Genomic DNA, 27,916 nt, shown 5'->3' on the forward strand with positions numbered 1-27,916 from the left:
AAATGTAAAAGATAGAGAAAACAACACAAAGGAAGTAGTGCAGTCGTGAAGGCAAATCCTTCGTTCAGCATTCATCCAAATTCGCATCTTAGTCTCTCCTTGTACTGCACGTGCAGAGCATTCGGTCCCTGACTGATTATTTATGCAAACAAATACAAATAATTATATTTGAACACTAGAAGAAAATAAAATCACCTTTCATTACCTCCATAGTTGTTAGCGTCGACCTTTGAATTTTATTCTTTCTCGACTCTCAGTGTGCATTAACATCTGGGACTCATCACGCTGTCCGGCGTTTCAACAAAGATGATGTCACCGGTGCCAAATACTTTGACAAACATGGCTACTGCATAAATCTAAAGAACTGAAACACCAGACAAATTATGTTTACGATTAGAGACAAAAAAGAATTATTTGTATCATGAGTTTAAGTATGTTGAACAGGCTTTCTTTACAGAGGGAAGACATTGACTCAAATCTATAAAAGCTGCGAGAGTTTGGAAAAGCTTTTGATCTTCCATTGTTTGTTACAACCTTGGGGAAGGTTAAGTTAACCTTTGAACAAACATTCCTACTGGCTTCCAGTTCACTCCAACAAAGTCACTCAGTAGTGAACTAAATTGAATTTAAACTGCTCTTCGATCAAGGATTGCTTTATTTAATTCAAAAGGGAATTTTTCAGTTCAATACTGACCAATCCTACCAAAAGTTCATAAAAGTAGTGGGACTGTACCAGCGAAGGATGCAGGAGACTCACAAAGAGGCAGATTTATCAAGTGGAACTGCACCACAAGTTTTGCATTTCTTCACTACCAAAGAAAACTTTAAGCTACAGTTACAGGAATTGTGATCAGCAGTTTGTCCAATAAAAGTGTAAAAAAACCACCACCACTAAAAAATTAAAGGCACAGAACCACCAGGTCTCATTATCAAGCCTAAAAATCAGCACTGCAGTGATTCCAGTGTGTGATGATTGCACAGAGAACTTCTGTGACATGGTCACTAATACACATTACAGCCACCTTAATCAAGTAACAACCAAACAATTGGTGGCAACATGGGATGTACTTGCCAAGAAACATCTCTCTAAAAATCCATATAGTTATCTTAGCCAAGACTTTTCATGATCTGTTTAGAAAGTAAAATATGCCGCAGAGAAAGATGCATTTTAGCTAATATATAAAAGCGAAAGTGAAATTGCAAATTACATGTAAAATTGCAAAAAACAAACAAACAAACAAATTACAACATAGCAGAGGTGTGTGATAGAGATTTGAATCTTTCAATTACATTGCTAATAAAGTTTGAATAACTTAAACATTACTATTTATTATTCCAAACAGACGTCATGTTCAAATATTAAGCTAAAATATGATTAACTCAGTTTTCAGCTGGCTCCAAGAGCATTCATCTGCAGTTGATATTGGTGAATACTTTCACACCAGCAACTATTACTTTCAGCCCTCGGGTACAACATCTTGCACTCAGAAGTAGCAGGAATACATCGGTATTTTTCCCCACACATGGGAATATTACCCTTTATAGAAGTACAATATATCCTTATGCTTAGCTGTGCCAGTATTCCCTTTTGCTTTCTACCACATGCCTTAGTTTCAAATCTCTATGATTAAACTAAGAGAAGGGGGAGTTTATAAAACAGAATAATGCTGCTGAACATGCAGTCAATTAACTGCAACATAGAGATGGATATTTTTTGAAAGCTCCTTACAGGCTCTAGACAAACACAGTGAGATAACAATGGCAAATTGTTTGACTTACTAATTGTAACCAAATGTATGCCATTCTATCAAAACATTCTCAGGAGGATGTTAAAGACTCTTTTTTAAGTAAACATCTTGTGTCATCCTTTTACTGAAGTGGAATGAGTGTCTCTAATAAAAAAAAGTATATACCAAGGGCCCTCAAGGAGATTTATATATATATATATATATATATATATATATATATATATATATATATATTACTGATCTTTGAAAATGCAGCCTGAGAGGTACGTTAATAATTTCACACAGCTGGGTAATAAACATTCCTGCCAAAAGAATTATGTAAAATTACACAAACCTTTTTTAAAGAGAGTATGTTTCAAGGAGACAAAGTATGGACTCAGTTACTTTAGACTTTTTTTTAAAAGTCTTTTTTTTTAAAGCTGTGTTCTAACGGAAAACATAGTAGTATGCAAAATCCCTCTCCTTGTAAAATACAATAAAGATAAGTCAAAATTTAAACCTGATTTTAATGCATAATACCAAAGTGATATATGGTGCAAAATACAGCAAAGTTTAGTGGTGAGAAATGAAAAAATGCAGTCAAAATAGAAAGGTTTTTCTTATGTGAAGCAACTGAGAGACTGGCAATGGACAGATAAAGGCAAATACTTTTTCATCAAGACATACTTTAACCTTTAAATATACAATATAATATAAAGGGAGCTAACAAATAGTCAAAGCACTTGATTATTCTCAAAATGCGGACTGCAATGCTGTAATGTTGAAAAAGAACAGTTAATTAAAAAAAACAACAAACCCTCAAGTATAGCAATGGATCCATTCTTAAGACTTAGTTTAGTAACACCTTCAAGTACATTCCTATCCAAACTTCACAGAAGAGCACTGTGCTTATACAAATAGGCTGAAATCAAGAAACATAAGGATAAATGCAATTATTTTGTCAGATCTGAACTTAGTTTTATTCAAATAGATAGTAAGGATTAGATTAATTTCAGCTTCACAGAGTCAATAAGTGAATAGAAAAGAATATGCTGCCACAGGGCCTGAACTAGGAAGTGCTAAGCACACAACTGTGAGGAATTTCAGCTACAATGCTGTGATAATTCTTTCCTGGCATTTCTGAGAATTCCCACAATAAATACAACATAAGAAAGCATTGTTCCATAGCAAATTTGTTTTCAGAATCAGAAAAGAACTCTCTAAAATAGATTTTTAGCAGAGAACCTGCAAAACATTTTCTCTCCAACTTGCTCTACAGAAACCTTATTTTATGGGAAACTTGGATAAAATTTCCAAAGTCCTGGAAAAATGCAGACAGACTGCAAGGTTATCAACTCATTTCTCATAACTCTCTATCAGTTCTGGTATCCATCAACCAAAGTTGCAGGAAATGCTGCCGAAACCATGGGGAGAACTGGGATGTGAGGCTGGGATGGTGACTGGCTAGATTACCAGCCTCAGACAGGCAGGGATGCCACAGTATTTGTTCTCATCATCTACATTCTCTTTCCTCTTTCTAGGAAGTGAACAGACTGTAAAATAAGAACTATAGAAGTATGAAAAGAGATAAGAAACTTTCTTCCGGCCCTTTTATCCTTTAGAAATCTACCTATCAAGAGAAAACAGAAGAAAAATCAAAGCGCATAAAAGTTTTAGCAGAAGAACAACCAGGCTGGGTGAGACCAAAGGTCTCTAAAGCAGAGTACTGCCTCCAGCAGCAGCCAGGGGCAGGAACATGAGAAGAGCAGAGGAACCCAGCTTATACTTGGAGATTTCTCTGCCTGGCTGCATCTTTCCCAACCACCACTACGCAGCATGCTTGAGTATTCCTTTGGCAGAGGTTGCTGTAGGCCAGTAGTGCTCTCACAGCCCTCTCTTTATGCTTACTAACCTGTCACCAGGATAGTAAGGGACAAAATGGAGATGGTTATCCATGAGAAGATAGAATATGAGGAAATTCTTTGGAATAGCATTCACTGCACTGTACTTGCCCAAGGACCAACACAGAGAAGTTTATAACTCCAGAGAAGGAACCACAATGCACCATGCAACTGCTCAGCCACCAAGGGTTGATCTAAAGGTTACCTAAGTTTAGCTGCACAGCCTCAAGGTATAACTAACTGCAATGTAGTTTTAATTATCATTATTTCAGTTGTGATTTTTAAAATCATTATTATTTTCATTTTACTCCTTTGCGATTAGAAGGCTACTGAGTCGTTGATCCTGCAGAAGCATAGGCAGATGCAATTTGTATACTTAGTGGTATGCACATCAGCCTGTTCAAAGCACAACACACAAAGACATAGTAACAGGAACAAATTCATAGTTAAGGGCATGACCTTCCAAAGAGAAAGATAACTAATAGCATTGTTTCCACAAATTTCTTTCAAATTTCGTAAAAGAAAATCAACAACCAATGTAAGCCAGCCCTATAGCTCCTTTAACAAGCTTCATTGGATCTATAGTTCTAGTGATATAAGCAAAAGAAAAAGAAACAAGTGGTGGAAATATCAGAGGGAAGAGAAGTGATTTTAAAATTTCCACTGGCAGTGGAAATAAATTTACACTATAAAACAATAAATTTAATAATCAACTGTCTAAAATGGCTTTTTAGTTTCCTGCAGACTTTTTTTCAATATGTGTTATTTTTACTTCTTAGCAGCCTGATGTTTCAGACTTTCCATCTCAATAGAGTCATACGGTGCTCATAGTTTCAAATGATTTTATGTACACCTAAGTAACTGGACATTTGTTGCTATGTTCCAGATACAATTTAGAAGAGAAAGTAACTACCACATTAAAAAAAAAAAAAAAAAAAAAGTGAAGTTTTGGCAAGGGCAACTTAGCAGTTCAGAAACAAACTACTTTCAGGGTATACTAATAGAAATACAACTGATAAAAAAAAAAAATCTACATTTTCTTAGGTTGAATTCTTCCGTGCCTCCCGTAATTACAATGCCTGTGTTAGAATTAGCAAGCAATCTGAAATTATTAAGACAAATTACTACATCCTTGTGCCTTTATTATTCCCAATTTTATTACTATGTAAGTGATTCCACTGCATTCATTGAAATTAATTGGAGTTATTAGCCAGTATGAGTGCAAATGGCTGAACTGGGCCCAATACAGCCACACAACATAGATGTTTAACAGTTGCTCTAAACTTACTTTCCCTTTCTTCGCCAAACTTTGGCTGTTCTATTTCATTGCATTTCCTTTAGATAGTTATAGGAATGAGAGAATTTTCCGGCTGGAATCTCCTTCTAGATACTGATCAATAGAAGTCTTCCAGATGTAATTTATGTCATTAATACAGCCAGTTACAGTTCATCAGTTTAGGGTTCCTCACAGTTCTTTTTCAACAAACTATATTCTGACTTTCAGGCTAAGCCTGCAAAACATTAGTAATTTTCTCTCTTCCTTTCCTGCTTTCCCCTCCTCCACACTTCTGCTATGTTTTGCCACAAGAGATTCTCTCCTTTTACTTGTTATTTTCCCTTTATGTATATCCTTGCCTTCAGACAGAACTTTAGAATCCAGCTTTCATTTTGAAATTAAAATGCAATTGAATAAATGAAGCAAGAATTGAAATGCCTTAACAACATCTTCAGATGTTTCTTTCTTTATTAAGGGTAAAAAAATATTAATAAGAATCCTAGCCAGAAACTGCACTTTGATGCCTCTCTGTCTGATTTCCCAGGCTGTGCATGTGAGCAACTGCATCAACCGCCTTTTGCTTCCTGTTGTATTTTGGAACAGGTGAAATATTTCTCCTTTGCTACATGGACAGATTGGAATCACCTGTCAAGACCTGAAGAAGTGACATAGCTTGGAGCTGGGTTTCCCCAGGAATGCAATGCAGTGCTCTGTGAGTTCTAAGTGCTGTCTCTTAATAAAGCAGTCGCGTGCTACATACAGGATTCTGGATCTATTTTGCAGAGACTTCAGAAATGGCAAAGAGAAATGGTTTCAGCAGGAGATAATGGGCTTTATGAGTTTTCCCAAATTATTCCCCTTTTTAGTAGCCATCATCTTGTCGGGTGACATCTGGAATGATTAGAGGATGATATTTTAGACTGACAACTGCGCTGTCATTCACACTGTCAGTCAGCAAACATCCAGGTTGCCCAGGGTTACAAAGCTAGTTTATGCCTTTGTCCTGCAGTATTTAGTGCTGCTGATTCTTTACCTTGATTTCAGCTGAAGCGGTTCTGACAGCCCAGCGCCAGAGGCAGGCGGAGAGCTCTGGTGACGGTGGGAGTCCCGTGGTGCCTTTGTGTGCGATGCTGTTAGTGATTCTGTAGTAGTCCATAAGACAGGACATAACCTGGAGTACTGGGGTGGGTCTGGGTCCTCTGCTTTCAAAAAATAGAAGACCAATGTTTAAACATCACCCTGGAAACACATCTAATTATTTTAGGCTTAAGTATCTGAGTAGGAGCTTTCTTAAACCACTCAGTTATCTGCAGAAATACTACCCTGAAGAGGACCAAAAATAAAGCCAGTCCAAAACAGCAAATGGGTCTCAGAAGATGAAAGCACAGGCCCTATGCTTTCGCAGCACACAAAAGCACTCTTACCAAATCACCAGCAAGATTAACAGTGGTCCAACAGAACGCTGCTCAACTGCTCCTTGGTGAACAGTCCAAATGCCTTCCCACTCGGTGCCTCTGTGCACCTCCCTGACAAAAACAAGTGCCTCTGACTTAATTTCAGTTTGGGAACTCAGCTTTGGACTCCAAAATCCAGATTTTCTAAGTATCAGATAGATCAGATCAGCTCTGCGAGCCTGTGCCCACTCTGATATTCAACATCCAGAACACTTCCATCAGAAACACAAGAACAGAAGCACCAAAGACAGCTTCCCTGAAACTTTGTTTCTCTTTACCTCAATGTTTCCTTCTGTTAACACAAGAGTATTAACTTTTCTTACATGCACATTGAGCAAAAGGGATGCCCACAAAATCTAATAGTTGATAACTAATAAGCTAACTGATAAACTAAGATAACAAATGACTGAAGTCCAGTTTGCTATCAGCTGGCAAGTAAGGAATTTGCTATTTTTGGTTCCAGACAGGTAACGGTGTGAGACATCCTAGAGCACTTCAAAACTCACAGCATACGTCTGTGACATCTCCCTTCTCCATGCAGACTTACAGCATTGTCCTCAGAAAACATAAAATTCAAGAGTGTGCTCAAAACAAATTTGCTTAAAAATTCAATAAAAGTGCCTTAAAACACAGGCAGAAGTTGCATATCCCCAATACGAGAAACTCTTTCAGTAATGTTTTTAGCTAATGTTTTTGAAGCATATAAAAAGTAATAAAACTTCATAAGCAAGTTGGAGAAAAGGGATGACTTTTTTTGCCTACTGAATGTACACAAGATCATAATGCCCCAACTTGGGCATTATCCAGCTCCTGCATGCTTCATTCCTGTTGCTCTACTGGAGGATGCTTACAAAGTAAAGCAGTAGAGAAGCTGAAACTGGAACAGAACAAACATAAATTTTTGTGGACGTGTGTGGACATGACATTAGAACAGAGAAAAAGCTGTTTGAAGCATGTTTTGATAGCATTGTTCTGGAGTTCACTCTTCTAAGGAGCAACAGGAAAGCAAATAAATCACTATAATTTATTTATACTATTAAAATAGTTCGCCATGATTCTTCTTCAGTAGTATCTTGTAGAACTGGTTGTTAAGTATAAATTAAAACTATTCTAGAGGTAATACTTGTAAAGCAATTTTGCATCCACAGATGAATGCTGCTGTATAATATGAACATTGACATATTTGACAAGGCAACAGAGTTAAGTGTGATACAGAGTCAGACTAAAGATTTTTTTCTTGTCTGAAAAGCCCTTGTTTTGTTACTAATATTAGAGCTACAGAGGCCTATTTGACAAAAAGCATCTCCTAATTTGAGAACTGTAGCTTTTAAGCTCCATAGTAGCAGCTATTTACCTGGTTGGCTCACTCTTCACAAAATGTGCCCATTAAGCTCAAGGTATAAAGCCAAAAAAAAAAAAAAAAAAAAAGAAGAAAGAAAGAAAGAAACAGCCACTCCACTGAGCATGACTGAACAAGTGACTGTGCCGGTATGTGTTTGATAAGAGACAGTAGAGGAAAAGGAGATAAACCTCGGGGCGTCAGACAGGAGTTTATATATTCCATTTAGAACAATAGGAAATGCTATTACTGACTTCATTGGGAATAACTCATAGGAGCACAAATTGTCTATGGTTGCAGGTATTTGGAGGATTTTCCTTTAGGCAAGCTTTATGATATATATACATATATACATATAGAACCCCAGCTTATGTCAAGAGAATTTATGCAGGCATTCTCAACTGAGAGTAAATTTTAGCTCCTTTCTTGTTCACTGATGTTTCACAAGCATTTTCCTGGCTTGGCAGGGCTAAATTAAATTGGGCAACATTCTGCGTGTGTTTGATGTCTGCTAAATGAAGTGAGCTTCCAATTCGTCATATTTACTCAAGCTCACTCAACTCTAGTAAAAATTAAAATGTTCCAGTTAATTTAACAAGATAATTTAGCTCTCTCAAATCTTTCTTGCTCAACATTTGTTGCTGTTTAGAAGTGGGGGGTATGTGCTGCCATGTAATTCTTTGGACAGCTCTGAGGACTTAACAGTTAACAGTAGAGATTTTAGGTGCTGGTCTCACACTGTGTTCAATCTCAGACAAGTCCCCAGTTGAGGGGAGAAGTATTCATTATTTAAAGAAAAGGGGTCATTCAAAAAGCCATAGAATACTTGGGAAAAAAATCAGGGTGGCTATACCTTAGCAGAGCTGATAAGAAATAAACTATCTCATTGAATAACCTGAATGCAAACAGAAAGTAGCAAAGGGCTCTGAGAACTAAAACAATCCGAGTATCCACACCTAAAGCTATTCATGCTCGATATCTGGAAATGAGAAGTGTCCACTGATGAATGTCTGAGTTGATCTTGCAACTCTCTTCCGTCAGTCCAGAGAAGGAAGCCAAAACACCATGCAGCACTGCCAGAGAAAGTTCAGGTTGGATACTAGAAGAAAGTTATTCTCAGAAAGAGTGGTGGTGCACTGGCGCAGGCTGCCCAGGGAGGTGGTGAGTCACTGTTCCTGGAGGTATTCAAGAACTGTGGAGATGTGGCACTCAGGGATGTGGTTAGAAGGCAGTATTGGATGGTAGGACTGGATGAACTTAGAGCTTTTTTCCAAACTTAATGATTCAATGGTTAGTTGTACATATTGAGCTAAAGTCCACTGAAGTTAATACTTACTGCAATGAATCCAGAGGAGTAATTTAAGATGGGTCATATCTGTAACGTAGAAGTTTAATCACAAGAGCTTGCAATGTTGTCTCTCTGCAAACTGACTTCACTGGATGCTGCCTGTGAACTTGAGCATTGAACAGACAAGAAGGTGTAGTAACTACCAAATTCAGAAACCCCATTACTACCAGGGGGTTCGTCATGCATCTGCTGCCTATGTCTCAAATATCCAGTGTACCAGATTGTAAACAATACTGAAAAATCTATTATGCTATTTATTTGAGGCTACTCTGAGGGGTAGAATGTGGATTATTTTTACTGGCTGGCTGTACTGACTCAAAGACAGGTGCTGGTGGTTCTGCTGTACAAATCATAAGACACCTCAAATATCTCAAAGGTAAAGGCCCAGGAGGATTTCTAGGGACAAAACGGACAAAGCAGTGTATTGTTCATAGCCTTTCTTCTCCCCAGATTCCTAACAGAACTGAACGTTTAAGCAAAACTCTTACACATCTCAAATACAGGTGCCTTAACACACTCTACTTTCAGTCTTACTGCAATTTCCTGTGAGACAGTGGAAGACAATCACATTTTGATAAGAATTCATTAAGCATCCTAGCAGCCTGGCAATATTCAGTATACCCTGAAGAATGTGCAGACAGGTGAACTGCAAAAAGCTAGCACACAAATGCAGAGCAATTTAAACAGAATGGTGCTGGGGACTTGAATAAAATTACAGCTACATGCCGCTCTTGCTGTAGAATCAAAAGCAATGCAGAGTGCACCTGGATTCGTTATGCAAACCTTGGCATAGGTTTGTCAAAAGGTTTGCAAACCTATTGGCAAAACAGGGAAAAGCTTTGGAATTTAAAACAAAAACAGAAGCTGCTAAATACCTCCAGCAATCAGGGATGACTATGGCTCACCCTTGGAGAAATGTAAGCTAGATGTGTGATGAGGTACCAATGTAACAAAAATATCCATGTTGTGTTTTTTTATTTTATAGTGAACTTTAGATTGTTTTCACTTCAAGTCCCTTCAGGGAGACGGATGACACGGACATCAATAACAATATCACTGAATTGAATTGAAAAAACAGCAAATATGATGCAAAAATGTGATAGTGAAAATAAAAATATGAAATGACTTTACAACGTTAAAACCATTTCAAGAATGCAGAAACATTTCTGATCACTTTCTTTCAAAAGGGATAATGCAGAGATAAAGGGGAGCTGATAAAAAAGATAATTACGCGTAGACAAGAACCTAGAAAAAAAATCCTCACCTGAAGAGAAGTTGAAAGCACAGGGTTATTTACATTAGAAAGGAGACACATAAGAAGGGCATGATCCAAGAATGAAAACTGAATAGCTGGGAAAGGTTAGGAGCTTCACCCAAGAACAAGGGATTTACTGAAATGAAAAGATGGCAAATGCAACAGTGATAAAGAGAAACTTATTATTTTGGTTTCATAATTAAACTATGGTAGGTGGATGAGAGTGTTTTTTTCTGTTTTCCATCACAGTGCCATGCAGTCAAAATGGAAGCAAAGTATTTATAACAACATTTACAAATGTATAAATCTAACAAACTTTTCCAGAGAAAGGAAAACACTTAATTTAAACCTTTTAGTGTTGATTCAAGTTCCTTTGCTGTGTATGGCAGATATTAGATAAGAAACACTCGAATGCTATCAAAATAAAGAGTTTTAATTACCATGAATTAACATATTACACACACACACACACACACACACACACAAATCTCAGGAATGCTTCAATGTCCCTGTTCATTGCAGGGGAGTTGGACTAGATAACCTTCAAAAGTCTCTTCCATCTCTAAAGATTCTATAATAATTTTATTTTTGTATTTTATTTCATGCAGAACAGAAGTTCTAATTTCCAACTAACTGGAGCTCACCAATGCTGGATTTCTTTGAGAGCAACAATTTACCGCAATTAAATTTTCTTTAAATAAAGAATACTCTCACTAAATAGAAAGAATTTATATTTGGAGAGGATGTTAAATCATCAGGACTTATCCTAGCTTCAGGCACACCAACCTCCTTCCCAAGGCTGTGCATCGTGTTTATCATGGTGATGGGTTGATTGCTGGTCTAGATAATCTTAGTGGTCTTTTCTAACATTAAAGGTTCTATGATTATAAAAGATAGTAAGGCTTCACACACTCTTCATAGTACCCAGCAGAGAACTCAGTGGGAGAAAGGATCTGGGTCTAAAATAATATTATCTGGATGAGGAGCTACGAGATATGGTTTAGTAGCTTGTGGTAAAAATGGTAATGGGAGGATGGTTGGACTAAATGGTCTTGAAGGTAATTTCCAGCCTTGTGATTCTATCTATGATTCTAAAGCAGCTCCCGGTGGTAGATTTCCTACATTAGAGGTGTGGAGGGCTCAAGGCCAGCTCCCAGATACCCACACCTGGCAGGAATTCCTGAGATCAGGATTTCAAGGTGTCTTTTCTACCAACAGCAGGGCAAGGGCTTCCAGGAATGCTGCTGAAGTCTCACAGCTCTCTTGTGCTGCAGGGGAGGAGGGAGTGGATGTCAAAGGAATTTGGCAAAAAACTATCCTATCATAGCTGGCAAAGCAAATCTGGTAAGAAAAATGAAAGGATGAAACCAGAAAGTGTGGACAGTGCATTTTCAGCTTCTTTCAGGCTAAAAAGAAGCCCCCACAACATTGTTCATTCCCTATATTGGAGATGGGAAAAGCCCATGTGCACCAAGTTCACAGACTGAGCATTACTTGCAGCTCTTTCAGCTGATGAAAAATGCACATGAGGTTGATAAGACGACTCAGGGTTTTCTGTTGGGTGCTGCAGCATGAAGAGGTTGCCTTTCATACAGGACAGAAAGTCAAATTAAGTCCATGTAACTGTTCAAAATTCATTAGAATGACCTTAGTTAAGCTTTGCTTCCATGCACGCTATGGTATGTGATAATACAGCCTGGAGCAACAGCAATAGTGGTGGTGGCACTTTCTGAAATATTTCCACTACTTGAAAGCTATTGGATTTGTTAAAATTTCTAAAAGGATTATAACAGGATGAATTGGGTTTTTCCTTTTACTTTCTCCAAGCCAGTATAATAATATTACACAGAGCTTTTCATCTTCAAAGATCTTTACAAATCTTAACAATTCACAGTAACTGAACAGTTACAAAATATAATAAAACTCTTTTTTGCTATCTTGCTAATTTTTTCTTATTACTTGTAAGAATAAACTTTATAAAAACAATGACTTCTTTAACTGGATTGTTTTTTTAAAATGCAACATTAAACTCATTACGGTCACGCATTCCATACAATCATACAATGTAATACTACTACTAAAATATTTTCCAGCTCCATTATGTTCAAATAAATGACAATACTTTTCTCCTTGTAGCATAGTTATTTAATTGCTGTTTTATTATTTAAATCACAAGCAGAAACCATATTGAAATAAGCATTACCAAAGAAATCATCTTACCAAATATAACCACATCTAATATCTGCGGCAGATAAGAAATTGAGGAAGTAATTTTATTATTCCTCTTTTCCTTTCTGAGCAGCTGCTCTAATAATAGGTAGAATTTTCAGACAACTTTCAAGTCTCTGGTGTAAAACCAGATAATTTCTCCGTTTAACATTAAAGGTCTACACTTGCCAACCAGGGGCAAATGCCCTCTGTTCCTGCTCACTTTAATGGATGCTGAAGGCACTCACCAGCTGACAGGACTGACTCTTTTGGGCTTTACTTCACATTAAAAAAAAAAAAAAAAAAAAAAAAGAAACACCTTATGTAACACAGCTGCTTCTCGGTGCAAGGAAGGTATCAACATCCAGGCCCTGATGAACAGTTCTATGCACCTAAAGACTCGCAGGCACCTTTGCCCACTTATTCCCAACAGCACGTGGGAAGCTCAAAGGCTGCTCGCTTGCTCCTGGAGACCTTACCAATGCAAAATGTCTATTGAAGCTGAGCACTTTCTGCTCCCAGCATTATTATGAGTGTCCCAGTTTGAACAGTCTAATAATACTTAGCAACATGTCCTTTGAAGGCAGAGAAGGGGTCAGGCTTTTGATGGCCCTAAAACATTTCCTAACTGAGGCCTAATTCTGCATCCCTTTCTCACATTGAGTAGGGCTTAGCTGTCCCAATGATGTCAAGGAGACAACTTGCACAAAATTGCCTCTGCAGAGACAGAGGAAGGAAGCATAAAAATTAAATTTACACATAGAACTGGCTGGGCATTAACATCACTCATTTATTCTTCCATTTGAGCTTCCTCCACAGTAAGAAAGCATTTCACATCATCAAATTGCCCTTCGCACATGGGTCCCAAAAAGTGCCATGAATGTTTCATGAATGCTAAAATTCCTGCTCTAGACAGGGAAACTGAGGGAATACCTTTTCCACAGCAAGTGCCGTCAGTGCAAGAAGAAGATGAGCAAGACCTCCTAGCTTCTGCACCAGGACTGGTTTTGTAGTTCAGTGCAGACTGTGGAGTCTTTGGCATGGCTGAACTACATACCTAAAAAACAATAGAAAACAGGAGAGTGGCAGGCCATTAAACATCGAGGATTCTGCAAAGAAAAAGCCTCTAAGCCCCTCTTTTTTTTTTTTTTTTTCCTTCCCCTCACAGCATCTTTGCAGTATGTTTTTTCCCCCTGCCAACTGATTCCAATACTGAATACTAAAGCCTGGGTTCTGGCCTCCTGGTAATAAGTAATTTGCAAGAGCCTGGTCACAGAGAGGTCAGAAAACCATGTAAATTGCTTGGATGGGAAAGCCGCTTTCACAGGAGGAAGCAGTAGGTGGTAGAGAGGCTCCCTGTCACAATTTTGCATTCCCCGGACATAGTGATATAGAAAGAGACAAGACAGCAACACTGTCTTCTCCCATCGGGCACCCTTTGGCTTCCCTCTGTGTCAGGAATGGAGCCCCAGCCTCTGGATGCACTGAAAATGGTAAAATTTGAGGGTGGTTTCTATCCTTTATAGCAGCAACTTCAACACAACTTTTCAGCTACAATGAAAGCAAATTTTTTGTAGCAAATTTTTTGTTGTTACAGTGAGTTTTACTGTACACAGTTACACATGTATAAGTTCTTCTGATGCTATCCCAGAGCGGGGATGAAACAGGCACCTTCCAGTACTGGACATGGCTTCTGTCTGGGATATTTACTGTAGTGTTTACGATTAGTTTCACTGATGAGTGCAGTTTGGCAATATGAAGAGAATGGAAACTTACAGAACACACTAAAGGAGCTCTTACTTCCTCAGCCAGGGTTGCTCCCTTCCAGGTGCAGAACCAAACTGATGAGTTGATTTTGGAGACCTTGTTACATACAAAAGTCCGCACTGAGCAGCAGCATTCCCTCACGCTTTTCACTTCTGAGTGACCCAAAAGGACAAGGACGCCGTTCCTATGGGCCACATCTCTCTCCCATGCCACACCACATGCTCTACATATGTTCACTCTGCAGACCTCTGGAGAAAACACTAGGTCAACAATAACGGGAAGTATTTCGCTAAGCAGTTGGTGCTGCCACAATGCAAACAACCTACCACCAAGTAAGACATGCAGCTTCCTTCCACATGTCAAACCAGCAGCTTCCTTTGTGTGTATTGTGAAATGAGTGCTCAGCTTTGCCAACTCCATTGTTCAGTTGCATCTCAAATCCTGCTGTTTGGTGTTGGAACTATAGCAATCTTACCAAATGAGATTACATTATTTTTTACCTCACAAGATATGAGATCGGGATATTTTACTACAAATCTCATTAAACAGACAATAAGCCATATAATATTTCAGTCAGCATTACACATCATGTTTCCATTCAAACACAAACATTAGGAGCAAAAACAGTGTCAGTGCAATAAACACCATCAAATGTCCATACTAGGGACATTTTTCAAGCAACCTTTGTACTAGACTCAACATAGCTGGTCTATGTTATTTAATTAATATCTAGGCACAAAGATCACCCTTTGCTTTTCTTTAATTTGAAAAAAAGAAAAGCCTTATTTTCAGGATTAACACAAATATAAAACGGAAAGACTGTGGAACATAAAGGCCATGGGTTGCATTTTGCACAGGATAGGTTCTGGTTGAATGAGATCTGGGATGTGTGCCAAATTAATAGAAAAAATCCTGTTCTTCCTCTCCAATAGCCACAATGTTCATTATTAAGAAAAGCATATGAACCACAGGATTTGATTTTAATAACACCAATGTCTTCATTAATCTGTACTTTCCATTTAGCCTCATTATTGAGTAAATGCTGAGTTAATGCAGCACTTATTATTGTTGGATTTTCCACGAAAAACCTCCTTTCCCCCTTCTTTTTCTTATTCATTCAAGGACTATCAGGTGTGTGTGTCATGTTTTTAAACAGGTCGTCTGCTGTCAATGGCTGTTTGCTTACCTCAGGTCTATGCAGCTTCTCCAGTAATGCGCTGTCTACAATGCAGACAGTAACAAAAAACCTGCAAAGGAACAAAACCCCGATGAAACCACTCCTAACTCAAAAACATATTTGTTTTGGTTCTGTTTAAAATGCTGTGATGTCAAGGAGCCTCTTACTATCACCTGCAACTGAGCTGATCTTTCCTGGATGCTCCATGTGGCCTCCTTCTAAATCAAGATTGCTGATGGCCAACATTGCTTTGTATCTGCTGAACAAATAGTGGCCTTTTGTCCAGCACAAGTTCCTAAACAAACTTAATCTCTCTAACACTGTGACAGATGACATTTAGATGTCCTTGTTACCCTTAAAATGAGTTTTATTGACAATCAGAGAACAAAAAGAAGGCTCAGATAAAGCCCAATGTTTTATAGGCCTGCTAACAACATCTTAGTTCTTAGTGCAGAGGGTGTAGAGAAAGCCTGGAGTTGCCCCCATTTTCCCCTGCTTTGCTATATCACCATGACAACAGATATAGAAATCACTTAGTGACTCCTAGAAAGAAAACACAGTGACACAGTACCCCTTGTATGGCGAATCAAACTAAAGCCTTCATTCAAATGGCTATTCAGCTTGGGCATTCATGTAGAGGATGGGGTGGATTTTACACAGGTAACAACAACAGAAAGGCCAGCAAGCACTCCAGCCACAGCATATGGTAAAGTCTCTGTTTAATTAATGTATCCTCAATAGAATTTATCCATTTTAAATTTGTTTTCTTTTACTTGAAACATCATTAATGTAAAGGGCAACATTAATCAACATCTTGCAACTTAAAAGGGCATTAAAAAGTGATCTTTCCCCCGGCTCCACGCAGCAGAATCTTTTCAAGTACTTTTGCTAACTGCATCTGATTCAAGGCAGTCTGAGAGTCCTTAATCATAAGGCAAATCTAGAGAGGCCTCTACTGGCCACTCTCTCAATGTGCAATTTTTCCATTCGTTAGTGACATGGAAAAGCAAGCAGTGAAGTAACTGCAAGCTTTTATCTTAAAGTCGCACACAGAAAGGATTACTGATAAATATATTGTGCAAAACATAGGATAATTGTGCTTTTTTGAAGCTACCATATACAGTATAACTTTGCTTTTTTAAAAAAGTAAGAAGACTATAAAGATTTATCCTGGCTGTGATGTATTTGCTTCTATGACATTTTGAGGCATTTTAAGATTATACGTCTAAAAATTAATGGGTAATCAGTTTTCTTTGTGCACAGGGTTCCCCTTAAAGTCAGGATTTAAGGACATTTAAATTTAAAATTCTTGTACGTATGTGGCATTTTATACATGCATTTCTCCTAACTAGAGTAAAACATACATCAGAGCTCAGATAAATTAAATCAAGAGCACAAGAAAAAGAAGTTACTGAATGATGGAGGAACCTTGCTTCTCTAGACTGTCCAGAGTGACAACAAAAAGACAAAGAACTTTAAAATCCTCCCTCTGTGTTCTTGGAAGTAAAATTTCATACATTAAGCAATGGTCAGTGTGCTCTGTGCAAACATCAGCAGTTTGTCTGAGAGAAAATAAGAGTTTCTGCTTTGTCCTTTACTCAAAAATATGAAGAGAGTTTGAAGATATTTAAAACTAAAATGACTTTTCATTTCTTTTTTTTTTTTTTAATTCCTAGAACTCTTATGTCTAGATATCAACCACAAACCATCAGGTTAAGTAATAACTGCCAAGCAGAAGATGCAACTTGCTAGTCCTTCCCTTACTGCTCTGGAACTTCTTGACACATAAACCCACAGAGAATGGGCAAACTGGAAGATCTAGTAAAGAAAAGCCTCAAGCTGAAGGCTGAAACAAATGACACTGATACTAGAAATAAAATGCAAAACATCGATGGTGAATATAATCAACCATGGAAGCAACTTACCTCAGGCTGCAGTATACTCCAAAAACTATGTTTAGCTTTCAAAGATTTTTTTCTTTTTTGCCATGAAATATAACAGTCATCATCATAATTCCTGATCTTGACGTTACTGTGAGTGTGCATATATATATGTGTCTGCATCGCAGATTATTTGCATTATATTTATGGTTAGAAAACTTTCAATCTTTGAGTGCTCTAAAAGTACGCACTTTTTTCCTAAAGCATATGATTTAGTAAATCTAAAGAGAGAGCATTAGTTAGTAAACATTTACTCAGCAAATATCACAAAATCATTTGTTCTTCACCTCAAAGAGTATTAAAAGGAAAAAAGTAGAAGTTATATCCTGGTATATTCTCCCTGATTTGGTGTGATTCATCAGCACTTTGAGAACAGGGAAAGCAACTTTTGTAACCAGCCTGGATTAACCGGTATTTCTTAAAATAAAAAACTGAACGCTGAGTATCTTAACTCACTTACATACATGCCCACACCTCCACAGAAGCCACCAGCTCGTTTTACCTGCGATCCCCTCTCCCCAGGCTGGCTGGGGTGGGGAGGGGAGGTGTAGCACAGGTCAATTCCTACCTCACGGTCAAAGCAGGCTTTAGAAAACAAACAGCAGCTCCGGAGCTCACCCTGCCAGTCCCAACAGTGACACCTCCTGGGGCAGACGGGCTCCCGGCAGCTGCAGATTTTCTGCGCTTTGAAGTACAGTGCGGCGTTTCCCTCTGCAGAGCCGCACCAGTTCCAGGCTGGGGGTTTCTTTGAAGAAACTTTGCGGGACTGAAGCGCTGCAGGGGAGGCAAGGGAACAATTCTGCTTAATTACATCAGTTTAGCGAGGAAAGCACAAGGAGCCGGCAGCCATGTGGACGGGCAATATGACACGCTCATGTTACCCTTCAGGTAGTTCACTAAAAAAGGGGGGATGCAGTTTTGGAAAAGATGTTCCAGAAATAGAGTAACAGTATGCCCAGTGACTGTGCTCACAGCAAATATGAGCTGCTGCATTCTTTTCCTTCATTTTTTTTTATTTTTGGCCTTTCTTGTTATGATTTTATAGTACAGCCTGGACACACTTAGCGTGACAATCTCTCTCACCATTTCATAGTGGATGTTAAAAAAACAACAGGGCACACAGTTCAAAATCCACAGGTGCAGCCCCACAAAGCCTGGCATAATAGGCATCTATCTTTGAAGAACAGGAACCCTGTGAGGGCTGGGCATGGGAGCCAGGTTGTGCGAGAGCGAGCCACAGTGTCCTGAAACTGATGGAAACAAACTGGAACTGGAGGATAAATGTATTCTAAATATTCTTAGAGTGCTTGATTTAAGACAAAAAAAAAAAAAAAAAACCACCAAAAATATACAAAAAACAAAAACCAACCAAACAGCACAGCCCCCAAACCACAAAACAAAACAGTAACAATTAGAAGAAAAAAAAACAACAACACAGATGCAAAAAACAACCAGCAAGACCACCTCTTTGCAAAAGCCCTTTCTTCCTTTAGATTCTTGCAGCACTAATGGTGAATAAAAATAGTACTGAGCAGCTCACAAAGGCCAAAAGATACACAGTGGTCTTTGATGTCAGCCTTGTAAAAATAGATTTTAAGAATCATGCATTTTTAGCAATATGGACTATCAGTATTTCTTAGAAGAATCTCTGGCATGTGGTAATTTCCTGGCAGAGATAGAATTACACAGATTTGGTGACATCAAAGTGCAAAAGATCTCTCACAAATTGATTGAGAAGGTTTTTGTTTTTTTATCCAGTGAGTGTATGATTTCTATTTCAAAATCCAAACAAACAGCACACGAACAGCCAATTAATAAACATTTTCAGTGAATGAATTTCCCAGAAATGATTTTGTGAACAAAAGTAATCACAAAACGATGCACGATATCAATAAAATCTAACAAGTGATCTTCCCAAATTCTGGTCACTGGGAAGTACGCAGAGCACTTGCAATGAAAAGAAAACCAAACAAACCCTGAGATCCACTTTTGCAGGTGAAGCCACAAGAGAATTTTCTGCGGTTTTACTGTAATAATTTGATAAACACACAACTTACTGGTTATAATGAAGAATCCAGAATTAATAACCTGGAAGTTAGGAAGCCACAGAGGAGAAGCTAATAACTACTCCAGGAATGTATCTTTTTGAATCAGATACAAATGAAGAACGCAGTGAGTAAAAAAAATAAATAAATAGAAAATGTAGAAACATACCTTGTTATTCCCTGGTTTACTAAGAAGCCTAAGCAACATACTTATAAATCTCTTTTGTAAACATATCTCTTCTGACTTTCTTCAATAAAATCATGATATCAAAGAAATATTGTATACTGGTGATATAGTGACATCCTTATTTAATGAATGGACCAATTTTTTAAGGACACTTTAAGAGATGTATTCACATTTTCAATGCAGAGTATGCAAAGTGACCTAAAATTATTATACAATTATACAATTATTTCATATACTTTAATTTTTAAGGCATTACCAAGTTACACATAAGTTGTAGGAAAAAAAAATTCGCTATTTCTGCAAAACATTTCTTTAGTCATATTTGAAATAACGATTTTCTTACTGACAATGTTATGTTGGTAATTCAGGATAAATTGGGTACAATTGAAAAAAAGAGTTTGCAAAAGACTGCAGGGTATGGTAACAGTGATATATAAAAAGGAAAGGAAAAAAAACAAAAGAAAAAGAGGCAGATGCTAGGACTAACACCTGGCCTGGTACCTAGCTGCACATTTGAGACCAACATTAAAGCTTAGGGAAGCCAGAAATTGCAAAATGGACGAAGTTTCCCCAAGTACCTGGAGCAGTAATTCACCCAATGTCTACAACAGCCAGAAAAGAGATTCCCTTTCTGCCTTTGAAGAGCCCATTTATCCATTCGCAGGGGATTTGAGCCGTGTAAAGCTCCAGAAAGCCCAGGGGCTGGCGGAGGGAGATGGCATCCAGCCGGCACAGGGCAGCCCCAGCAGCCCATCAAGAGCAAAGGCACAAAACAGAGCCAGAGGCAGCTCCAGGGCTGCCAACACAACTGCCGACAAAAGCTGCCAACGAGCCAGAAACTGCTTGTGGGAAAATATCACTTACCCTTAACATCTGGGTCCCATGATTACTGTCCAAAGGAACACAGACTGGTACGATAATGGCAGGATGAATAGCACTTATTTTCTCCCCTCTTACTCCTGCAAATTTGTGACACCCCCCAACTTCTATGTGCCTATTTGAAACATACATTTTCAAGTATGCATTTTTTAGTCCTGTGTTACTCGTGAGGTGAAATGAACCTTTCTGCTTCATCTCTAAAAATAGCTTTTGTACACTTCCCTTGGCTCCCAAAGTATCAGACGTAGTGGGGCTATTTGTTACCGTTATTGACATGTTGGTGGTGAACTGCAGGCATGTTTACAGCAGGAATGAAGTCCCTGCTCTCTTGGAGGTTATCCTGGGGTGTGTAAAAGGCTCGTGGGAGTCCTTGACAAGGATGCTCTAAAACCAATTTCTGTTTCCATGTAAATAAAACCATCTAAAGGCCAAATATTTAATTTTTTTTTTTTTCCATTTTCAGGAAGGGAGCAGATGGAAAAGTTCCTAACGGTCCTAGGAAAAATGCTCTACTCATGATCTCTGATACTGGGAAGGAAGAAGAAGAGAGGAGAGATAAGGAAGAGTCTGGCTTGGCACTTTGCAGTGTAATAGGAGAAATAGGGCTTTTGCAACAAGTAAATAGGGCAAAGTGAAAACTGGCTCTCTAAGGTGATGGGTGTCAAAAATGCTAGGGAATGAAAGGCCAGAGATGCCTTCTGGCTAGTGAATTGGCCTGAACTTCGCCAAATTATGCTCAGGGTTGCTCAGAAAATTTTACAGTCATTAGCTTTTGGTCCAAATTGATAGGTTTCCATTTTCATGCAGCATCTATTCACTGAATATTGTAAACAGTTTCTATTAAAAATATACACCATTATCCTCTCACCAGCACAGACTGCTTTTTTTCCTGCAGAAATTCAATAAAAGAAGTAAACTTCAGCAATACCATTAGCACCACACTGAAACAGACCTAGACAGCCACTCATTAAAACTGTCCGGTTACTTGTAATACATACAGGATTCTGCAGCACACCAGGTGTTAAACAAAACATGAGCTGACATCATTCTGTGGATTGTGTTCTAGAAAATACAGTCCCTCAGCGGTTTACAAGGAAAAAAACCACAGTGCTTTTTGGTGAACCACGTATAAAATGGCCCAAGAATACAAGATGTTATACATACATATCCTGTATACCTTTTGAAATTGGGCAAATCTCTGTCTCTGCATGCACAAACTCATGTTTATAAGCAGAGGGCTACACTAAATCTTTCATTGAAAATATTATTTCTGGTAAGGAATAAGGAGCTCAGAGAAAAATAAACAAAATTTATAGGAATATCTGCAGGCTGCAAATATATTTAAGAATATAACCAGCAAGAAAATATCCAGGGGAGACTATCAATAACATGAGGAAATTGTAAGCTGGAGTTCCTGTATAATAAACAGAGCAATATGGAATCAATATCACAATCTGGTTATGCTTGTTTGTTTTTTAAATTCCCACAGATAGAAAAGTATTTGGTTCCTGCAATGGACTTTTTTGATTAATGGACTATTTGACTGAATATTGCTGAGAGATCATTATTTCTATTTCTGCGCAAACTAAAGGCTTTCCAAAGCCATTCAAATTCATAGCATTACTTACACCTTTATTACACAAATGAGTAAAACTGCTATTGAAGCGCTCTGTTTCTACCTGATTCACTGGGCAAGGTCTACTTTCAAAGCCAAAGCTCCGCCATGGGGCTGAGCTTTTAGGAGAAGGTACTGTACATATAATTGGCATTAAACATCCTCATACTTAGAAACAACACAAAAAGTGTATGTGAAAATGCACTGCTTTTAGTGACTAAAAGCACCAAAAACTAGTGGAGATACCCATGATGTGCCGTGTGCTTTCAGTACTTTGGAAAGACGAATACAGAAGATTCATTGCTCTGAGCATGGTCAAAATGAAATGTACCTTGGGCAACCTCACGTGTGTGCCAAGAGATGCGCCCTGCTTTATATGCACATTTTCTACATATTATCCTGCAGTAACGTAGTGCTGGTCTGAAAATTTGAAGAAAAAAAAAAAAAAAGTAAAGATTTTAATAGCAGAATAGTTTGGTTACTTTTTCTGTCTATATTCACTGTTTTTTTTGTGGTTTTTTTTTTTTTTTCTCAGTTATCTTCAATTCTCTTCAATATTTAGTGGCATACATATCTTGTTTACATTCTACATTTTCATATTTCATTCTATTTTAATTACTACGAAAGCCTTTGCAGAAGCTGCACTGTAATATTATTTGCTTCCACTCTTCTGAAAATCATGTACATTTTCATGGACACAGGAACATTTTTAATTGCTAATATAGAATTGTTTAAGAAGGCACACAGTTAGGCCAAATGTTCCAAATAAAATTTGACATCTACATTTCAGAACAAAAAGAAGCAATTTACTTATTTTAAAAGAAAATCAGTGCCCTTTCACCTATAACAGTTTCTATAAAAAAAAATTGAAATTTTCACAAGCAAAGTAAGAAATACATATTCACCTAAGAAAAGAAAAGAATTCTATTTCCTTTGATTTTTCTCACCTATGAAAGACAGTTATGCTTTTATACAGGCAAGCATTTCTTTTCTTGTAAGACACAAGCTGAAAGTGCACTGAACTAGATAGCTACATGTTCATCCTGTGTTCTTTGGAATAACTGTCCAAATTTTATTAGGATTTTCTTATAATGATGTTATATGATGTCCTTGTTGTGATACCTGCATATGTAGAGATCTTAATATTGATTTACTATGTCTTTTGCTCATCCTTGAGCAGTGCAGACAGCAATTACAGCTGTTGGTGGTATCTATTTTGTCTTTTCATAATTGTCATTTCTAGTTCTACTTAAGATTAAAATATGAAAATTGCATCACGTGCACATGAGCAGAGCATCAGCTAGGCTATCAACAGTATCATGGCACCATCATCATTTTAACCTCCATCTTCTCCACCTCGTGTATGAAAACTGCACAGTGCAACATAAACTTTTAGAAGGAATGCATCATCACATGAGCTGCCTTGACAGAAAGCCCTCACTAAGGTCATTAATATCTACCCCCCTAAATCATCAGAGACAGAGAAATGTGTGTACATCTGCACCAGGTGCCTGTGAATAGTTTTGCTTGGGTTGCTGTCTAAGATGGACCAGTTTGGCGCTGATTTCTTAGCTAGGTCTGAAATCATTTACAGCCTTCTTGTCAGGCTTTGCTCCTCTAAAGTTGCGAAGGTGCTGTGGAACATGCATCAACATAATTGCACAATGGATTTTTAAAAAGAAATAAATACTAAAAGAAATAAATACTAGCATCAGTCATGACTGTTCAGGCTCCTGATAATTAAAATAAATCACATACCAATCATGTACTTGGATGAGAGGTATGTAATTTGTGCAAAGAAACAACGGAAAATATTTTCAAACTGCCCATGCTTCTGATTTTAGAGAAGTAATTTTCTTTAAAAAGAAATCCTTGCACAGGTTGGGTTGGTGTGGGTTTCTTTACAATCTGCTCATGTACAACAACAGCTGAGACAATGTAGAGTAAACATCAGATGTAACATCCCTGCAAACATTGATGCTATCCGCTGGCCTTCCCAAGCAGGGCACGCCATCATTAGTCAGTGAAGTAAATTGTCTATAAAAATGAAGCTGAACAAAGAAAAACAGAATGAGAAGCAAAGAGTAGGTGTTTAGGTTAGTTTTTTGTTTATGCTTTTTTTTTTTTTTTTTTTTTAAACACTCAGACTGTTATTTGAAAAGATCTCTTGCACACATTCGGATACAGACGAGAACAATTAAATACCCTCTAATAATTAATGTATATGCAATCTACAGCATGCATTCTCTTCTTATTAGAAGCTGTGGTTTTTTGTTTTTTTTTTTTGTTGTTGTTGCAATCTAGCTAATAAAGGCTTTCTTTTCCACAAGAGAATTTTGACAGGGTTGACTCCAGACGGCTTTCCAGCTGAGGTCTGGGGCCTTGCTGAACCTTCAAAATTTTCCCATTTGAGCTGCATCAAAGTGAAGGAAATTCAAGGATCACTAACGTCTCAGATGGTAGCACTTGCCCTAACAACCAAGGTTCAGGAATTCTTTGGAGCAGGCTGAGGTCATTTTTCTCCCCTTTTCTCCTAATGCTTTTCTCTATTAATCAGAGCTCACAGCTCAGATTGGTCTTCAACTTCCTCCCAATCCTTGCTAAGCCTGTCATTTCTAGCTATTATTTACTTTAATGGACTTTGGCTGATCCCTTATGAAGCTTTGGATCTGAGAATAATAAGGCTGGAGAGTAACGGGCACAGACATGGGTGTGGGTTTGCCTGCAGATTAACCGTGGCAGATGGGCTTTATTGCGGTTTCCTGTGTGCCGAGTGTTGATTGAGAGGGTATAATGAGAGAGGTGGTGTCTGCACAATGGCTGCAGCCACTTCATTGCACCTCGCGTCTAAACAACCCCATTTTTCTAAATCTTTGGGTTGTGAAATTTTAGGAAGTCAGAGCACAAGAACAAGTACAAAAACAACTGTAAATAACCATGAATGTTAATCCAACCCTAATTGGTCCCTTCTTTCATTATGGGTACATTTTGCTGAGCTTCTTTTTCCCCCCTCCTTTTAACAAATGAATGATACGGACAGCTCTGCATACATCTGACTTTTATAACAGTTTAACGCAAATATTACTCCATATCAACTTATATAATTATTAATATTAATGTCTCATTAGTTTTTGCATTATTAACTTCAGCAGCAAAAGCTTACCTTGCAATCATCTTGTTATTCTTTAGGTTTTTGTCATCTCGGGGAAATTTGTTTGAATTAAATTATCTATTGTCTAGAGAATATAAAAAATAACAGCAGGAAAATTGCTTATATCTGGCAAAACGTGTTAAAAATATGCTTTTCTTCGTCCAAATGCCATCAATTTTCAACAGCAATCAGATAATAAATTACTTTCAGCCATAGGTACTATCAAAAGATCTTTTACAAATTCCCCATTTTAAAGATTTTACTTAATTCCTCCCTTTCACCGATGGATTAAATCACAACTATTGATTCTTTTCTTCCTTTGGGGCTTTACCCATCTGTCCTAACGCTTTCATCCCAGCACCCCTTGGGCTGAGAGAAGTGTTCTACAAATGAACCAGTGAAAACCTGGAGAAGATTCCAGGTCAAGTTTGTGTACAAGAGTTTAAATTTTTAGTGACAGTCTTCCCTTACCACAGACGAAAGTTTCCACACACAGCCGCACAAGCTAGCCCCACCAATTATCCCCCTCCTTTGAAAACCATTATCAAGTTTTTCAAAACTTCTTTCATTTCACTGTTGTCACTCGATGAAAAGGAAACTAACCACCATGTCAAGACAACTCGGCTGCCTGGCAACCAAGGGCCACATTTTAATTCTGACTTGCTTCTGGTCTTGACTAATGGAAAGTGACTATGTTAAGCCAGTCAGAAGAGTTGTTTGTCACTTCTGAAATGCAAACAAAACTATATTGTTTCGAAAGTCCAGGGCATGATTGATGTAAAGATTTACAGTAACATCATTCATTTGCCCTTGTGTTTTAGTGGGATTGATGTCATATCTTTTCATGGTTTATTAAACGCTTTGCAAGAGCCCAAATATACGATGCTTTTTGTCCTGAAGGATCTAAAGAGATTTTCCTTATGTAAGAAAACTGGGCTCCAACTTGTGAGACTTAACAATGCTATTCAGTATGTGCCTATAATTTAATAGGAAACATCAAGCAAGGCACCAGAATGTATATCAAACTGACCAGGAGGAAAAAAAAAAAAAAAAAGCCAGCACAGAAAGCAATCAACAGCTTTGGGGGAGGGCCAAAAAAGATACACTGCTAACTTGCTGGCTATATAAAGCTCGTTTAGACAAGCTTTCCCACAGACAAATAATTTTTTTCCACTTTTAATATCAAAACCAGGCCACAAAGTTAAAATTCTGCTCTCTACTTATACTACCTATGCAGAAACAAATATAAAACATGTGGCCATTGCACTAAATTGTAGCTGAAATTGTCGTAAGTAAGAATCAACATCAATTATCTTGACAACATATGATAGATTCAAACAGGTTTTTACAGTTTGCTTTCAAAGTCATCTAAAAAAATCCTGTCTAAAAACAATTATATTGCACATTATTTTTGTAAAGGCCAGACTGACATTTCTTTGAAATTAATGACCAGAAGAGGATGAATGAACCTACTGACAGTTTTCTCCTCTGGAAGAGGCAGATGGACTCTCACATTCTCCTTGTATTATATATAAAATTGTATGTATATTTATATAAAATAGATAGATATTTATCCACACACACTTCTTTGTCATTATATATTCAAAATGTTTGCATGTGTCTGTGTATACACACACACACACAAATAAAAGCAGGAAGGAAGGAAACTAAAGTTGTTATGGTAGGTTCTATTCTATTTCAAAAAGTATAAATCATTTTTCAAATGTCTATTATTAATTGATGCAATAATTTGATGCATATTCAGGACAGTGGACATCAGATTTTCTACGTATACTCACACTGCTATCACTGATGTGCTAGAGCTGTGTTCCAAAATCAATACATTTCCTTTTAACTGTTATGACCATACCTGTTAATAAGACTTGTCATTCATATTTTAAAATAGATTATTAAAACGTAAGCATGGTAACACATGCCATCATTATAGTTGCCACATGGGATTCTTGGGGATAGCCCATGAGGTATCCACCACATCAGTTCGCTGGGTAGAAGCTTAGAAGTTTTGATGCAGGAAAGGTATACGTGGGGAAAGAAAAGCAATTCAACCTGCTTTATGTCCTTCTTGGTCCCCAGTAGACAGAGATCCCATTCCAAGCCTTCCTACAAATCAAGCTGTTATGTACTCAGCTCACACAATACACAACGCAGTATCTTGACCTAACAGGATGTGGGACATTATCTTGTGTGTTGTCTATCCTGACCAGATGAGTAGTTCAAACTACGTGTGGTCAGTTCAGCACCAGCACCGCATCCTCCAATGTAAGAGGGTAATGGATATTGATTGCAGTGGGCTGCAAGGAGCTACAGCAGTATTGATATCAGTGATGTAAGCAGCTGTCAGAGTCATAAGAACTTTTAGCTGAGGGCTATGATGCAAGAGGTCAAAGCGCCTGGCTGAGGACAAGCAGAGACAGTCCAGGGCTGACATTGTTGTACCTGCCATACAGATAGGTGCAGCAAGGGGACCCGTTTCACTTGCACTGTGCCCACTGGTGTGTTCGTGCATGGTTCATGCTTGGAAACTCACATGTCCACAGTCAGAAAGGGGAGGTTTGAGCTCCTGCTGGGAAAGGCAAATCCCATCTTGGAAGGTGTGAACTTAGAGCATTTACATGTTTGACTGCCA

The 27,916-nt window shown here is 37.9% G+C and overlaps 1 long non-coding RNA gene across 1 annotated transcript in view; it reads right to left on the reverse strand.

Annotated features, from left to right (window-relative positions):
• Positions 1–18,246, reverse strand: part of LOC128082101 (uncharacterized) — a 54,415-nt gene extending 36,169 nt beyond the window's left edge. Inside the window, exons 1-5 of the long non-coding RNA XR_008207548.1 lie at positions 18,011–18,246; positions 15,462–15,522; positions 13,442–13,565; positions 5,938–6,106; positions 206–364 (exon numbers count right to left, since the gene is read on the reverse strand). This is a non-coding gene — a long non-coding RNA (uncharacterized LOC128082101). The remainder of the gene's footprint in view (positions 1–205; positions 365–5,937; positions 6,107–13,441; positions 13,566–15,461; positions 15,523–18,010) is intronic.
• Positions 18,247–27,916: the final 9,670 nt, after the last annotated feature.

The sequence above is a fragment of the Tympanuchus pallidicinctus genome, unplaced genomic scaffold, assembly GCF_026119805.1.
Source record: "Tympanuchus pallidicinctus isolate F22 unplaced genomic scaffold, pur_lepc_1.0 scaffold22, whole genome shotgun sequence".
NCBI classification, from domain to species: Eukaryota; Metazoa; Chordata; class Aves; order Galliformes; family Phasianidae; genus Tympanuchus; species Tympanuchus pallidicinctus.